This window comes from Humulus lupulus, chromosome 9 (assembly GCF_963169125.1).
Source record: "Humulus lupulus chromosome 9, drHumLupu1.1, whole genome shotgun sequence".
Classification (NCBI taxonomy): domain Eukaryota; kingdom Viridiplantae; phylum Streptophyta; class Magnoliopsida; order Rosales; family Cannabaceae; genus Humulus; species Humulus lupulus.
This window is the reverse complement of record NC_084801.1, coordinates 174321065-174339577: the sequence shown is the minus strand read 5'-3', so window position 1 is coordinate 174339577 and position 18513 is coordinate 174321065.

Genomic DNA, 18513 nt, shown 5'->3' with positions numbered 1-18513 from the left:
TCGCCCCTGGGGGCCATGATGCCAGGTTGAAGTACGCGGCGTGGAGCCAGGAACACATGAGGGCGGGAGCACTGTTGCCCTTGAAGTCTTTTTTCAAGGACTTCACAGATTTCGTTGGGTTGGCCCCGTTCCAACTCAACACCAATTCTTACAGGGTGATGTCTGCCCTGAGGTCCTTATACCACGAGATGGGGTGGAAAGGACCTTCGCCTTAGGAGATTTTGTATCTCTTTTGTCTGAAAAGTAACCCTTCTCGAGCTCGGGGAGGGGATGGCTTTTATTATCTCTCGAGATATCCCAAAGAGAAGAAGGTCTTTGAAGATCTTCCCAATCATCTGCCTGATTTCAAAAAGGCCTTCTTCTGGACAGACGGTCTGTCCCCGTCTCGACACTACTCGTTCAGGCGAATTCGTAAGTTTTCTCGTTATTTTTATTTCTGTGCTTGAAATTTTAGCTCTTAAATCCACACTTAGCTTAAATGTGTCTTGCCCTTCAGCCAATTTTCAGCATCCCACTCCTGACGATACAATGAAGGGGCATAGAGAGACCTTGCTCCAACTCCCCCATGGAATGAGGTCTCTCATGTACGTTTTACATGAGGATAGGCTCCGAAAATGCGGACTTTTGGGAGAGGGCCAGTCCACCTTTGACTGGTCCAATAAAAAATATGAACACTGGGAGCAGGTGCCCCTGCCCACAGGCGCCCTTCCTCCGAGGAGAGAAACGAGGCCGCCACTTCCAGTTCGCCTAAGGAGTCCACTGTTGGGGAATGAGGCTAATGATGAAGCCTCGAGCTCAGATTCGGATGAAGGTAAAGCCCTCCCTACCTCGAGAATGTGGTCCCCCACCTTACTAAAACATAAGCCCAATAGGTTAGTCTCATGCCCACAGGATAGATACCACTTCTACATATGGAGTTTGGTAGATGACTGTGTCCATAGGTTTGATAGTGGGCTCGGGAAATACGACACCATGTATACCACGGACGAGGTGTGGAACGGGATAGATGTTCAGTACGGGACCAACGATTATAGGGACCTTTCGAGGTTATCACCCACATATAGGGAAGGTACTCCCCCCACCTCCTCTGAAGACGAGGGAATTTCATGTTCCCCAAGCTCGAGCTCAGGGGAGAGTTCCAGTTAGGTTTCCTCTATCATCACTTTATATGTCTGTGATAATGAAACAACTTATATGCTTCTCTTTTGCTGACTCACACTGTGTTGTGATTTGTGCAGGCAAGATGGACTCCGACCTCGACAACATCATCGAAAGTGGTGGCGCCAAGAGGAGCAAGCATCCCAGAGCAGGGTCGCTGAAGACTGACCGGCCGAGCAAGGGCCCCAAGAGGTCCAAGAAAACCCCTCCCCCTGCTCCGCCAGTTTCGAGCTCCATCGCTGCGGCGACTTCCCAGGTCGGCGCTTCCACAGCGGCGCCATCCTCGCAGATCGTCGCCCCTGCAGTGGCTCCGACTTCGCTGGTCGGTCCCTCCATTATGGTTGAGCCCCAACCTCCTGTCGTGGTTCAGTCATCCTTAGGTCCGCCTTCTAGAAAGCCTTCTGTTTCTCGGGCTCAGAAGCTATCAGTTTCCACCCACATGGATGCATATGTGGTCGACAATGCCGCTGGTTCTCATGGGTCTACGCTGGTCTCGGATGTTATGTCCCGGATCGGCCAGAGCTTCTGTAACGCCCCAACTCCAGGGACCGCTACAGTGCACATTGCAAACAGTGCTAAACTCGCTAATCGAGTCGTTTGGCCATAAACGTGTAACTAAGTATGATTAGCGGTTTAGGGGTTAAAAACTTTGGTTAAGATGTAACGTTTCACTAGAACGTTTAATGTATACATTGGGATCCCAAAAATATAATTTCAGAGTTTATTACAAAAGGTTATTTACATCAAGCCATTCTAAGCGGCAAAACAGGGTTCAACCCTAGTTCCACTTTCAAACCTCGCCCAAGTATTGGTCGAGCAGCTGCATATGTACACGTCATCACCTAAGCTCTCCAACTCAAGGATGGTCTAGCTTCCTTTTGCCTTTACTGTAATGCCCCAAATTTCCTAATAAGGTTTAGGACCTTGATTAGGAGGCCGGGAGGGCCATAATTGATTTATTATAGTATTTAATGATTATATGCATGTTTATGTGAATTATATTATTATATGATGGTGAATGCATGCATATGGGCTCATATGATAATTATGAGGGTAATTTGGTAATTTGGCCACTGTGGGCGTAATTGTATATTTTGGGTGCGTGATTGTGATGAATTAATATAGCCACATTATAAGGTGGATTGGTTCGAGCTATTTGACATGAGACGATCATGAGATGTAAGTGTTCGGTCTAGTCATAACGGGCTTAAGTTCGGGGCTCGGGGTGAGTCTCGGGGTGAATTTTATGATTAGAGCATTACCGGGAATTAAAGGGTAATGGGATATGATTATTGGTATTTGGGAATATTGAGAATAGCGAGAGTTGGAGGGTGTTAATTGTGATTAATGAAATAGGTGCGAAAGGACAGTTTTGCCCTTGGTGGCTGTTAAGGTTTTGTTTAGACCTAAGGGTATTTAGGTCTTTTTACCCTAAGAGATATACATCAGCCATTAAGGCTAAGGAAGAGTATCAAAAACAGAGTTTTCTTTTCCTTCTCTCCCGATGGATTTTCTTCCTCTTTTCTCTTTGGATTTTCAAGCTCAGTTTGTGGGATTAAGCCAAGGAACCAAGCTTAGCCAAGCTAGGGCTGTGCTCCACCATTGAAGAGGGTGTGTTGCCAAGATTAAGGTGAGTTTCTAGCCATTAGAACTCTTGGTTTTACTCTGTTTTCTAAGTTAAGTTTCAGCTGGTTTTTGAGTTGGTAACTTGGGAATTGGTTGGAGTTTTGGCTAGGGTTCTTGGGGTTGTGGTCCCTAGGGCATGTGGGGATGGTTTTTGGGTTCATTTGGCACCAAAAATGGGATTTGGAAGCTTTGGAATCGAGTTAGAATTGAGGAAATCGAAGAAGGAAGTTTCAGGGGTGGTGCTGTCTGGGGGTAGCGCTACAGCGCCCATCAGAGGGCGCTATAGCGCTACACAGGGTTTTAGCAGGGCGGTTGTGGTTCTGTCTTGAGCGCTGGGGCGCTAGAAGGGCAGCGCTGTAGCGCTACCCTGTTTCCTCATAACCCTGTTTTGGGTGTTTTTAAGGGCTTTTGGCTTGGGGTTTCAATCCTTAAGGCCCGAGATCGAATCTACTCACCGTATGGGCATGTTTCGAGGTGCCGAGAGTGGGGTTTAGGTTAAGACCCTATCTTTGGTGATTTTCATTAATTGGAGATTGTATTTGGTTATGACTAGGTGACCGCTAAAGGACTAAAGCTGATCGTTCTCAAGGGTCGTTCTTATATTGGTTCTAGCTCGGATTTGAGGTAAGAAAATTGCACCCTGTGAATGTGTATGACATGCATGGTTATTTTGATGCATGTTGGTTGATTGTTAATTGTAACATGCATGACTGTTATTAGCGCATGTTGGATTGCTGGATATGTTGCGTATGATGCTTGAGAAACATGTGTTTGGGACGTGCCTTATATACTGAGTATGATACTGTTCAGAGCTTGAGCCTCTGTGTTTATGCATGGCCCTAATAACACTAATACCTGTTTAGTAAGCATGCTAAATGCCTCGTTTATGGATATGGAACATGAAATATGTGATTGGTGGCATGTCTTACTTGTGATTGACACTGACTAGTCAGGGACCGACTTTAAAGTCGAGAATTTTGCATTGAATGGCTCTATAGCATTAATGCCAGACCGACCCTAAGGTCGAGGAACTTATAAGCGCTTGCCTGGCTTACAACCAGATGAATATAGCCAAGGTACATGACCCCGGTGACTATTTGTCACGTGGCTAAGGGACGTTGTCCATAGTTTCGACTCTAGAGTCGTGAGGAAGGTTATGTTGGTGACTAAACACCTCGCACCTGTCCTAATCAAGCTTAAGTCAAGAATTATGCATTGAATGGCTCTATGGCATTAATGCCAGACCGACCCTAAGGTCGAAGAACTATTAAGCGCTTGCCTGGTCTACGACCAGATGTTTATGGCCAAGGTATATGACCCCGGTGACTGTTTGTCACATGGCCAAGGGACGCTGTCCATTGCACGACTCTAGGGTCGGGAGGAAGGTTATGTTGGTGACCATTCACCATGCACCTGTCCTAATCAAACTTATGAAAGGATCACTTGTCAGTTAAGCTCTGGTGACCCTATCGTCACATGGCTAGAAGGAGCGATGCTCATTATTGTGACTTTTGGCTATTGTCACCTATTTGCTTGGACTGATAGTCCTGAATGGTTATTATGATCGTTGTTGATATTATATCATGCTTTATTGGGTTTTCTTGCTGGGCTTCGGCTCACGGGTGCTACGTGGTGCAGGTAAAGGCAAGAGGAAGCTGGACCATCCTTGAGTTGGAGAGCTTAGGTGATGACGTGTACATATGCAGCTGCTCGTCCGCCACGGCCGAGGTTTAAAGTGGAACTAGGGTTAAACCCGGTTTTGCCGCTTAGAACGGCCTGTTGTAAATATTTTATGTAATAAACTCTGAAATTATATTTTCGGGATCCCAATGTATAAGTTAAACGTTCTAGTGAAACGTTACATCTTAACCAAAGTTTTAATCCCTAAACCGCTAATCATACTTAGTTCACGATTTTAGCCAAATGACTCGGTTAGCGAGTTTAGCACTGTTTACAAGGCACACCGTAACGGTCCCTGGAGTTGGGGCGTTACATTTACCTGCACCACAAAGCACCCGTGAGTCGAAGCCCAGCAAGAAAACTCATATGCTCATAAACAGTCATATCATGATATCAAATCATATCTGGCATGCCTAGCATTCATAGCTCTATTAAGCATGCAAATGAATTCAAACAGATGCCGGGGTATCCAGGATAAGAAGTCCTGGCCTTCTGATTGGAGGACTATCAAGTCAATCCTAATCAGTTGAGTGTCGTAACACTAGTGGTTCTGGTAAGCCATACCGAGTGACCGACAAGCGCGTCACTAATTCAAGTGGAAGGCTAGCTGTTGGGTAAGTCTCTAACCTTTGATAGGTTCTGGTAAACCATGCTGAGTGACCAACAAGCAAGTCACTGGGGCCTCAGTGCCCAAGCCATGCATATGATGATCAAAATGATCATACAGAGCTCATAGCTCTGATCAAATGAGTGAATATCACTTTGAGGTTCTGGTAAACCACACTGAGTGACTGACAACCAGGTCACTAGGGGCCCGGTGCCCATTTCCTGCAATGGCTCTAGATGACTAGCCTTCAGCTAGATAAATGCTTGTTTATATTCGTCGAACTTGAGGTCGGTCCTGCATTAATGCTCTTTGAGTCATTCAATGCAGAGGGTCGATTAGATCCAATCGACAAAGTTTGCACTACACACTAGGGTTGTCATGACTAGTGAGTTAGCACAACGTGACCAGTGCCCAGTACCACTGCCGAACCTGACTAATGAGTCACGGCTTCACAGCTGATACTAACACCTTTGCCAATTCTGACTAATGAGTCAGCCCTGTGTGACCAGTGCCTAGTACCACTGCCGAACCTGACTAATGAGTCACAGCTTCACAGCTGATACTAGCACCTTTGCCAAATCTGACTAATTAGTCAGTACCATGCACAAGTAAGCAATGCTATTAATGTGTATCATATGCCAATTATCCAAAGATGAGGCATTCAACATGCTTACTTAACAGTTGCGAGCATAATAATGATCATGCACAAACACAGAGACTCAAGCTCTGACCAATCTCATATTCATCATTCATGGCATGCCCTAATCACATGTTTCTCGTGCATCACATGCATCACACTTAACCATCCAGCATGCCTCAACAATAATCATATGCAAATGGGCAAGATTGCCAAGCATTCATTATGCTATCAATGTTTACATTTAAACATTCAACATGCATCAATCATAACCATGCATGTCACATATGGGGTGCAGTTTTCTTACCTTGGGTCCAAGCACAGGTTACCAACAAATGAGCCACAAGCACGATCCTGATCCAAGCCTCTAGTGATAACCTAGTCACAACCACAAATGGTGATCCAATGAGTTCAAGTTCTAAAACCAACCCTTGAACTAAAACTTAGCCTCTAAGACATCAATCCTCACTAATCCGGGTAGTGGGAATGATCCCGAGGCCCAAAACCATGTTTCCGGGGTCAAAACGAGCAAACGGGGTCAAAACAGGGCAAGGGCTGCGGCCCTAGCACCTTGGGCCGCGGCCCCCAGGGTTCTCTGAGGCTAGGGCCGCGGCGCCCTCCATCAAGGGCCGCGGCGCCCAGCAAGGCCAAATCCTGGCACCTGCTTCTTCGAGCAAGGGCCGCGGCCCAACTTCGGGGCAGCCATTTTTCCTTCGTTTTAACCTTTTAAAACCTCCCAAAAACATGTCTAAACATTCCCAAATCATCAAATCAAAGTTCCCAAACTCCCCAATGGTCCAAAACCACCAAAACCCGAGGTTCAAACAACCTAAAAACTCAACGATTCACAAAGTCCAATTCAAGCTTAAAAACTTTTAAAAACTTAAAACTTAAACTTGAATTACCTCCGATTGAGTTGTTTCCAACTAAATCCTTCGGCTAATAAGCTTCTAATCTTCCTTAGGATTGCTATGCCTCGATCCTTGCTTGATTCCGAGTCCTAGAACTCAACTTATCTTCAAGAACGTGATCGGGAGACGAAAAGGGAACTTTAGGGAGAGAGAACGTACAGAACGTTTCTTTTCTTTCTTAAAAGGTTACTTCAAGCTTAAGTAGCTTCTAATAAAACCTAATGCTCAGGGTCCCGAAAACACCCCCGGGGACATTATAGTCAAAACTTCCAGAATTTTCCCCTGGTCTTACTAACTCCCAATTTATCACCAAATATTAATTCCCATTACCCAATAACCCGGTAATGCTCTAAATACCCATTGACTTACTCCAAGTCAAGCTTAAATCCCGTTGTGACTTTCCCACTAGCTTACCTCCTAGGATCGTCTTGTGCTGGGTAACCCTGTCATAACCAGATAATAACAAAGCACCACGCCCATTTCACATATATGCCAAAAATGCCCGAAATGGCCAAAATATGAAAATCACCCAATTAATCACAAATGGGTTCACATGCATATTTAATACACCTAAACATGCATAATATCATTAAATAGCATGATAAAGCAATTATGGCCCTCCCGGCCTCCTAATCAAGGTCCTAAACCTTATTAGGAAATTTGGGGCATTACAACTATCCCCTCCTTACAGACATTTCGTCCTCGAAATTTATCTGAATAGCCCGGACTATGAATTCCGCATAACTAATTCCAGTTTCCCAGGTCATTCTCTTGACCTCACTGTTTCTGCAACGTACCTTAAATCAAGGTACACTTTGTTCCCCAGAACCTCATAACTCAACTTATGAGTTCTTTTAACCCATGTCCACTGCATGGAAATGCATAACACAATGTACAACCATCAGAACCAAAACTATGGTCCAACAAAAGGTAATTTGACTAGTCCTGTCCAGGACTCAAACTGTCATACTAATCTAGGCTCAACTTGCCTTTACTCATCACCCCTTGCCATGGTGATTCTTTAGGAAAACACAAATTCCTATCTGGAACTTCATGTTCCTGCTTTTCATTTTAGTAGCACTTTTCCATTCAGTCTGAGAAGTGAGCATCCAAGCTCCAACCTCTAATAATCTCAATGGTCCCCTGAACCATCATATGATCCAGACATAATATCTCACCCATCTCACTCCAATGAAAGGGTGATGGCCATGTTCCACCATACCTTATCTCATAAGGTACCTCTTCAATTCTGGACAATTCTCCCTCTGATTATCATCAGTCTGAGAACAATGAACCGTACTGAGTTCCATCTATATATTTATCGCCTTCCCTCACTCTTCCATAACCTGGAAGTAACAATAAAGTCTTCATCTAATAAGATAAGCCTTTAATTCTCAAGAAGGCACACTATCTCTCTCACAAAGAGATCTGAACACTAATCCACTGTGTTACTTATTCTTATAACCTAAAAGAATCTTACTCACAACACTGGTCCAAAATGACCCAAGTCAATCATGCTGACCCACCTTCCTGGGTAGCCCCACCGCGAAACCCCTCGCGATGCTTTCTTATTTCCATTACAGAGTACCCAAAGACTACACTAACCTTACTGATTCCTGATACCCTGTCTGAACCTGTTAACAGGTTAAGAACTCAACCACACATTCCATTATGCCCCTCTTCATCTCAGGCCATCATCATAAAACTTTCATATTCTGGTACACTGACTTGATGCCTGAACGAAGAGAATCAGAAAATAACATGAGATTCATCCAGAATCTCCCATAAAATCCCAGCGTCCATCAGACCCCAAGTCTGATCCTTATATTACAATAAACTCATATCTGACACTGTAACACTCTTAGCAAACCTAGCTAAGACTTCCATTCAACTTTCTTATCTGAGATTCACTTAGTCATTTATTCATGCTGATCTTCTCTGAGATAGAAATTCAAACACAAAAATTGCCACCTGGCCCACCAGAAACTCTACACTAGCTCTGGTCAGATTCTTACACCAATGTGTTACTTAAGCAATCTTTTCTCTGTATCACTGAGGTGTCATAACAACCTGCCAATTGATTCTGATTTGTAAACAAAGACTCAGAACTCTTTTCACAAAACACATATAATGCCATGCCCATCCAAGGACACTCCTGCCCTCTAAGGTGTCTCTTGACCTTAGCAAGTTCCACAAAGAATACATCACAACATCATCGTCCCAGACGATCACAAGTTCCATTCAAAAAAATCCCCTGAACGCTCTGTTCATCTGATCCATAAACACTTAGCATTAAACAAATTCTCAAAATACAATCCAGCACCTCCTAGTGCTCTTTATCTATTATAAACACAGCCTTCTGCATATTCTTTTCCCCTGATCCCTAACTCGTACTAACCAGATCAAAGATCAACTCTTGAGAATTCCTTCTCACTCAGTATCTAAGCCTTGAGTTCTTACAAATCTACTAAGTCATTTAATACAATGCCTTCAATTCAACTCCATCCTTGGCACTAATCAAACCACCATTTTATCTCTTCATAATACAGAAACTCTGACAATTCCCCCGGAAACACATTCAGGAACTCACAAATTAGTCCAGCCTGTCCTGATCCCACTGATCCAATCTAAGTGGTATCCACCACACTAGCTAAGAGTTCTATGCATCTTTCTGCCATAAAAACTCTAGCTCTCTGTACAAATGTCATCAGCATACCAAAGCTATGCGCAACGCCAACTGCCTCAAGGCTTTCTATTCTCAGACCACATCCAAACCAGTCATAACCAGCTTTACTCAACTACTGAGGGGTCCTTCCATAACCCAACTTACCTTTTAAGTTGTCAATTCCATACTATGTTCTCATCACAACACAACCATGTGATCATCATATCAATTTTATGCCTCTCTATATGCAACAAACAAGGAACAGCATGGCACCAAAGCCAATCAGCACACTCAGAAATCAAAACAAGAAAACTGACCTGCCACTCCTAAGGAGCTAGTCCTAGTCCCAGACTCTGAATGCTCTGGAATAAGCACTCGAGCTGGAGTCGAGCTGTCTATCCCCTTTTGCTCAAACCCTCTTAGCCTTGGGCAATCCTTCTTGAAATGCCCAACCATGCCACAAGCAAAACATGTTTTTGCTCGGCATTCTCCCAGATGATGCGTCTTGCACCGAGCGCACACTGGGTAAGGCTTTCAGCTTTTCTTTTTGCTTGCTCCACCAAGTGGAGGTACCAATATCTGAGCTCCATGTTCCATGGCACTCTTTTCCTCATCTCTGATGCTCTCAACAGCAAGAGCCTTCTCTACCACCTGTGCATAGGTAGAGACTTCATGCACTGGGGCAACTCTGATGCCCTGAGCTATTCCAGGATTCAATCCTTGAACAAATCTTTCCTTCCGAGCCACATCTGTGGGTACCATGTCTAAAGCAAACTTGGCCAACCCATTAAATTTATTAACATACTCGGATACTGATGCCTTTCCCTGAACGAGATTCAGAAACTCATTCATCTTGGCAGTCTTAGCCACATTACAGTAATACTTTTCATAAAACAACTGCCTAAATTCTTTCCAATCCATCACAGATGTATCTCGTGTCTGGGATATCACTTCCCACCATGTCTGAGCATCATCCCGCAATACATATTTCGCACAGATCACCCTATCGTGACCTACCAGCCCCATACTATCAAGAATGGAACTGACCATTCCCATCCATTGCTCAGCTCTGAATGGATCTAGGCCTCCCTCAAAGACTGGAGGGTAATATTCCTGGAATCTTCCACAGAGGAATTCCCATCTGCTCTCAACCCTAGGCTGAGCCAAACCCGGTGCCATTCCTGGCACAACATAGGAAGAGGTGTTTCCCAACAGATTCTGCTGTTGCCTCAGACACCTAATCTCTTCCTCATGCCTCTGCAATCTTGATTGCAAATCTGTGACTATCTGTTGAAAAATCTGAGGGGCAGATAAAGAACTCAACCCCTGGCTGAAACTCCCAGCCTCTGAATAACCACCACCAGGCCTCATAACCGCCTTGGCTATAAACCCGTTCTGCAGTCAATAACTTGACCCATTAGACACAATGAGCATATCATGAGTTTTCCCCCACGGGATCAATCTTACCACACCATATAGACAAATCACTGCGGTGCTATAAACATTCCCATGGCATTCATACATCAATCAAAATCCCTGCTCTTCCAACATTCACACCATGCCTCAACTCAAGCATGCAAATATCACAATTATGTAATCATGGAGCAGGTAATCAAATGATCATATTCATAAATATATCCATGGAGCATATTATCAAATAGTCAAGAGCCAAGCTCTATCAGAATCTCATGCTCCCTAATACAAAGTACAGGTAAAGCATTCACATTTTATTCAAACAGCTATACACATAGCTACAGAAATATTTACCATTCCTTGAGTGAAGCTATCTTCAGTGATGAGTGTACATGCCCAGCTTGTCTTCAGGAACACATAAACCATGGCATGCTCTGATACCAAAATTGTAACGCCCCAACTCCAGGGACCGCTACAGTGCACATTGCAAACAGTGCTAAACTCGCTAATCGAGTCGTTTGGCCATAAACGTGTAACTAAGTATGATTAGCGGTTTAGGGGTTAAAAACTTTGGTTAAGATGTAACGTTTCACTAGAACGTTTAATGTATACATTGGGATCCCAAAAATATAATTTCAGAGTTTATTACAAAAGGTTATTTACATCAAGCCATTCTAAGCGGCAAAACAGGGTTCAGCCCTAGTTCCACTTTCAAACCTCGCCCAAGTATTGGTCGAGCAGCTGCATATGTACATGTCATCACCTAAGCTCTCCAACTCAAGGATGGTCCAGCTTCCTTTTGCCTTTACCTGCACCACAAAGCACCCGTGAGCCGAAGCCCAGCAAGAAAACTCATATGCTCATAAACAGTCATATCATGATATCAAATCATATCTGGCATGCCTAGCATTCATAGCTCTATTAAGCATGCAAATGAATTCAAACAGATGCCGGGGTATCCAGGATAAGAAGTCCTGGCCTTCTGATTGGAGGACTATCAAGTCAATCCTAATCAGTTGAGTGTCGTAACACTAGTGGTTCTGGTAAGCCATACCGAGTGACCGACAAGCGCGTCACTAATTCAAGTGGAAGGCTGGCTGTTGGGTAAGTCTCTAACCTTTGATAGGTTCTGGTAAACCATGCTGAGTGACCAACAAGCAAGTCACTGGGGCCTCAGTGCCCAAGCCATGCATATGATGATCAAAATGATCATACAGAGCTCATAGCTCTGATCAAATGAGTGAATATCACTTTGAGGTTCTGGTAAACCACACTGAGTGACTGACAACCAGGTCACTAGGGGCCCGGTGCCCATTTCCTGCAATGGCTCTAGATGACTAGCCTTCAGCTAGATAAATGCTTGTTTATATTCGTCGAACTTGAGGTCGGTCCTGCATTAATGCTCTTTGAGTCATTCAATGCAGAGGGTCGATTAGATCCAATCGACAAAGTTTGCACTACACACTAGGGTTGTCATGACTAGTGAGTTAGCACAACGTGACCAGTGCCCAGTACCACTGCCGAACCTGACTAATGAGTCACGGCTTCACAGCTGATACTAACACCTTTGCCAATTCTGACTAATGAGTCAGCCCTGTGTGACCAGTGCCTAGTACCACTGCCGAACCTGACTAATGAGTCACAGCTTCACAGCTGATACTAGCACCTTTGCCAAATCTGACTAATTAGTCAGTACCATGCACAAGTAAGCAATGCTATTAATGTGTATCATATGCCAATTATCCAAAGATGAGGCATTCAACATGCTTACTTAACAGTTGCGAGCATAATAATGATCATGCACAAACACAGAGACTCAAGCTCTGACCAATCTCATATTCATCATTCATGGCATGCCCTAATCACATGTTTCTCGTGCATCACATGCATCACACTTAACCATCCAGCATGCCTCAACAATAATCATATGCAAATGGGCAAGATTGCCAAGCATTCATTATGCTATCAATGTTTACATTTAAACATTCAACATGCATCAATCATAACCATGCATGTCACATATGGGGTGCAGTTTTCTTACCTTGGGTCCAAGCACAGGTTACCAACAAATGAGCCACAAGCACGATCCTGATCCAAGCCTCTAGTGATAACCTAGTCACAACCACAAATGGTGATCCAATGAGTTCAAGTTCTAAAACCAACCCTTGAACTAAAACTTAGCCTCTAAGACATCAATCCTCACTAATCCGGGTAGTGGGAATGATCCCGAGGCCCAAAACCATGTTTCCGGGGTCAAAACGAGCAAACGGGGTCAAAACAGGGCAAGGGCTGCGGCCCTAGCACCTTGGGCCGCGGCCCCCAGGGTTCTCTGAGGCTAGGGCCGCGGCGCCCTCCATCAAGGGCCGCGGCGCCCAGCAAGGCCAAATCCTGGCACCTGCTTCTTCGAGCAAGGGCCGCGGCGCCCAAGAACAGGGCCGCGGCCCAACTTCGGGGCAGCCATTTTTCCTTCGTTTTAACCTTTTGAAACCTCCCAAAAACATGTCTAAACATTCCCAAATCATCAAATCAAAGTTCCCAAACTCCCCAATGGTCCAAAACCACCAAAACCCGAGGTTCAAACAACCTAAAAACTCAACGATTCACAAAGTCCAATTCAAGCTTAAAAACTTTTAAAAACTTAAAACTTAAACTTGAATTACCTCCGATTGAGTTGTTTCCAACTAAATCCTCCGGCTAATAAGCTTCTAATCTTCCTTAGGATTGCTATGCCTTGATCCTTGCTTGATTCCGAGTCCTAGAACTCAACTTATCTTCAAGAACGTGATCGGGAGACGAAAAGGGAACTTTAGGGAGAGAGAACGTACAGAACGTTTCTTTTCTTTCTTAAAAGGTTACTTCAAGCTTAAGTAGCTTCCAATAAAACCTAATGCTCAGGGTCCCGAAAACACCCCCGGGGACATTATAGTCAAAACTTCCAGAATTTTCCCCTGGTCTTACTAACTCCCAATTTATCACCAAATATTAATTCCCATTACCCAATAATCCGGTAATGCTCTAAATACCCCTTGACTTACTCCAAGTCAAGCTTAAATCCCGTTGTGACTTTCCCACTAGCTTACCTCCTAGGATCGTCTTGTGCTGGGTAACCCTGGCATAACCAGATAATAACAAAGCACCACGCCCATTTCACATATATGCCAAAAATGCCCGAAATGGCCAAAATATGAAAATCACCCAATTAATCACAAATGGGTTCACATGAATATTTAATACACCTAAACATGCATAATATCATTAAATAGCATGATAAAGCAATTATGGCCCTCCCGGCCTCCTAATCAAGGTCCTAAACCTTATTAGGAAATTTGGGGCATTACAGCTTCGGCAGTCTCGAAGCTCTCCAATGGCAATGCTTGAACGATACCCAAGACTGTACTGTCCTCTATGAGAAGAGTATCGAGCTCGCTGCCGTGGTAAGTATCCTTCTACAGTTCTTCTTCTTGGTTATAATCACACAGACTTGGTGTTAATGATGACTTTTTTCTTTTTCAGTCTCTTGCCTTTACCGCCCAGCTTAATTATAAGTTGAACAACGAGATTCATTCGAGCAAGTCTCATGCTCAAGAGGCGAAGGATCTCCACCTCAAAGCGAGCGATGATCTGAAGGCAGCGAATGCGAAGCTTGAGGCAGGAGCTAAGGAACGTGAGGACATGGCCACCGAGCTCGGGAAGCTGAAAACTGAGCTCGAGGAGCATAAGAGGGAGATCACCCAGCTCCAGGAGACCAACAAGAAGCTTGAAGAGGAAAAGGCTGCCACCTTTGATATCATGGAGGATGAAAAAGCTCGTCTCCTTGCTGAGTACAAAGAGAAGAAGGATCAAGCGGTTGACTCGACCATGTACTGAATGTGGGCCAACAATGAAGATTTGGACACCAGCTTCTTAGGTCCTCACGAGGCGACCCTTCTTGATAGGTGGAATACTCGGCTCGAGAAGGAAGAAGCTGCTCGGGAGGCCGTTTCGAAGGGAGCCCAGGAGGACAGCCATGCTATTCGTCCTGAGGAATCCGGTGCTGCTGATGCTGAGAAGGCCAAGGAGACTCCTCTTCCTTAAATCTGATCTTGGGGAAACCATCTATTGGGGCTGCGTCCCCTTATTTTTGTAATTATTTTAATTTATGCCCACGAGGCTGATACAATTTCTTTAAATATTACTTATATGTGCTTTACATTTCTTGGCTCAAAATATTTTGCACATTTTTTATGGATGAATCATTTATGTTTATTTATTCATACAAACATATTGTGGATTTAGGTTCGAAGCTCAATGCATTCATGCACAGTTTGTTCAAATTATCCGCTTCCGACCTCGTTATTTTTCAAAGTCGGATATTACTTTAACCATGAACCCAAAAGTACTTATATGGTATGTAATGTGAATGATTTGGTTATATCTTTTTTGCTTAGTCACTTTTCCTCATCCTCAGTAAACTATTTTTCTTTAAGACATTCCAGCCTCGTTCTCGATTTATCTCGAAGTAGGTTTAGGTTCCTACTTATCATCGATTAGTTTTTTGGCTGGTTTGTTCCAAACCTGTTAAGTTTGTACATCTGGTTAACTCCAAACGTTTTCGGTTTTTGATAAATCGGTTATGTCCGAACTATCTAAGCTCGCGTATCTGGTTATATCCAAATACTTTATTTTTGATAATTCGGTTATGTCCGAACTATCTAAGCTCGCGCATCTGATTATATCCAAATACTTTGTATATTTTTTATTTTTTAAGCTTGGTATATATACCAATGATGCCCCCTTAATATCCTATGAGTGTGACCATAGGTTATTAAATTAAGAGAGATTGAAAAAATAAAAAATAAAAAGAGATAACATATTGAACGAAATAGATCTTTTATTTGATGGAATTCAAAAGCAAACAGACTAATACAGATAGAAAATCATGGTTACAGGCAACACTTTTCCTACACTACTGATAGTAAGGTCTAAGGTGTTCGCCATTCCATGCTCGCGGTACCAGGCTCCCGTCCAACCTCGCAAGTTTGTACACACCAGGACGGATGATTGACTCTATCTGGTACGGTCCTTCCCAGTTCGGCCCGAGCACGCCAGCTACTGGGTCTCGAGTTACCAAGGATACGCGTCTCAACACCAGATCTCCCATTCCAAACTTTCGATCTCGAACCCTCTTGTTGAAATATCTGGTAGTTCGTTGCTGGTAAGCAACATTTCTCAGCTGAGCCTCTTCTCTTTTTTCTTCAATCAAGTCTAAGGTTTCTTCGAGCTGAGTGTGGTTTGAACTTTGATCGTAAATATGAGCTATGATCGTTGGGATTTCCACCTCAATGGGAAACATTGCCTCGCAGCCGTATGCTAGAGAGAACGGGGTATGCCCTGTTGATGTTCGAGCTGTGGTCCTGTATCCCCAAAGGACTTGGGGCAATTCTTCGGGCCATCGTCCCTTTGCTTCCTCCAACTTTTTCTTCAGAGAACTCTTGAGGGTTTTGTTCACAGCTTCGGCCTGGCCATTCGCCTGAGGGTGAGCTACCGATGAAAAACTTTTTATTATACCGTTCTTTTCACAAAAGTTGGTGAATAAGTCGCAATCGAACTGGGTTCCGTTGTCGGATACGATCTTCCTCGGCACTCCGTATCGGCACACGATGCTCTTTACAACGAAATCAAGGATCTTCTATGAGGTTATAGTTGAAAATGGTTCAGCCTCCGTCCATTTTGTGAAGTAATCCACGACGACTACAGCATATTTCACTCCGCCTTTGCCAGTCGGGAGAGAGCCTATGAGGTCGATGCCCCATACCACAAAAGGCCATGGGGATGTCAGCATGGTCAGCTCAGATGGTGGGGCTCGGGGTATCGTGGAGAATCTCTGGCATTTTTCGCATTTCTTCACATACTCGAAAGAATCTGTTTTAATGGTTGGCCAGAAATATCCCTGGCGTATGATCTTCTTGGACAGGCTATGCCCCCTGGTGTGATCTCCGCAGAACCCTTCATGAATTTCTTCAATGATTTTCTTAGCTCCGGGAAGGGTTACGCACCTAAGTAACGGCATGGAATACCCCCTTCGGTATAGCCTTCCATCCAAAATTGTGTAATGGGGAAGTTGATACATCAACTTTCGAGCTTGGTTCCGATCTTTTGGAAGAACTCCGTTTTCGAGATAATCAACTATTGGGGTCATCCAGGTTGGCTCTGTTTCGATCATATACACATCTTCCTCTTCTGGCTCGTTAATGCTTGGTTCCGAAAGGTGTTCTATGGGTACAACGTTTAGTTCTTCATTTTCGGTGGATGTGGCGAGTCGAGCTAAGGCATCTGCATTCGAGTTCTGCTCGCGAGGAACCTATTCGATTGTATAGAATTCGAAACACTCAAACGCGGATTTTGCCTTCTCCAAATAAGCTGCCATTCTCGTGCCGCGAGCCTAGTATTCTCCCAAGATTTGATTAACCACTAGCTGGGAGTCACTGTAGCAATGTATAGCTTTAGCTTTGAGCTCCTTAGCTATACGAAGTCCCGCAAGTAAAGCCTCGTATTCGGCCTCATTATTCGACGCTTTGAAGCCAAATCTTAGGGCAGAATGAAATCTGCTTCATGCGGGGGTAACCAAAATGACCCCTGCCCCTGCTCCATTTTCATTTGACGAGCCATCGACGTAAAGTTTCCACAGCTCGTGGGCCGTGGTTATTACCTCGTCGTCGGCTATACCAGTACATTCCACTATAAAGTCCGTCAATGCCTGTGCCGTAATGGTCGTTCTCGGGTGGTAGGTGATCTCGAACTGTCCGAGCTCAACAACCCATTTAAGAAGTCGACCTGAAGCTTCTGGTTTAGACAGGACTTGCCTAAGTGGTTGATCAGTCAGCACATGGATGGGATGTGCCTGAAAGTAGGGGCGGAGCTTACGGGATGAATGAATTAGACTGAGCGCGAGTTTCTCCATCAATGGATATCTTGACTCTGCCCCCAGCAATCTTTTACTGATGTAGTAAACGGGTCTTTGCACCCTCTCTTCTTCTCGAGCGAGCACTGCGCTTATCGCGTGTTCGGTGGTTGAAAGGTATAGGTACAATACTTCTCCCGTTTCAGGTTTTGACAGGATGGGTGGTTCCGCTAGGTGCTTTTTGAGCTCCTGAAAGGCCAGCTCGCATTCCTTTGTCAATTCAAACTTCTTACCTCCTCTCAGTAAGTTGAAAAATGGAAGACCACGATCCGTAGATTTCGAGATGAATCTGCTTAGGGCTGCCATCCTGCCAGTCAGACTTTGGACATCTTTGTGCCTTCGAGGTGAGGGCATGTCAATCAGGACCTTGATCTTGTCGGGGTTAGCCTCGATTCCACGAGAGTTCACAATAAAGCCCAGAAATTTTCCTGAAGATACCCCGAAAGTGCACTTCTGAGGATTTAGCTTCATGTTGTATTTCCTGAGCACGCCAAAGCACTCTTCGAGGTCATCAACATGGTTCTTGTTGAGTTGAGACTTTACAAGCATGTCATCAACATAAACCTCCATGTTGTTCCCTATTTGTTATGAAAACATCATGTTTACGAGCCGCTGGTATGTGGCTCCAGCATTCTTTAGCCCGAATGGCATGACATTATAGCAGTATAGCCCTTTATCCATGACGAAGCTCGTATGTTCTTGGTCGGGGGCATGCATGGGAATCTGGTTATATCCAGAATATGCATCCATGAACGACATCAGGCCGTGCCCCGTCGTGGCATCCACGAGCTGGTCAATCCTTGGTAACGGAAAACAGTCTTTTGGGCAAGCTTTGTTGAGATCTGAGTAGTCAATACAGGTTCTCCACGTCCCATT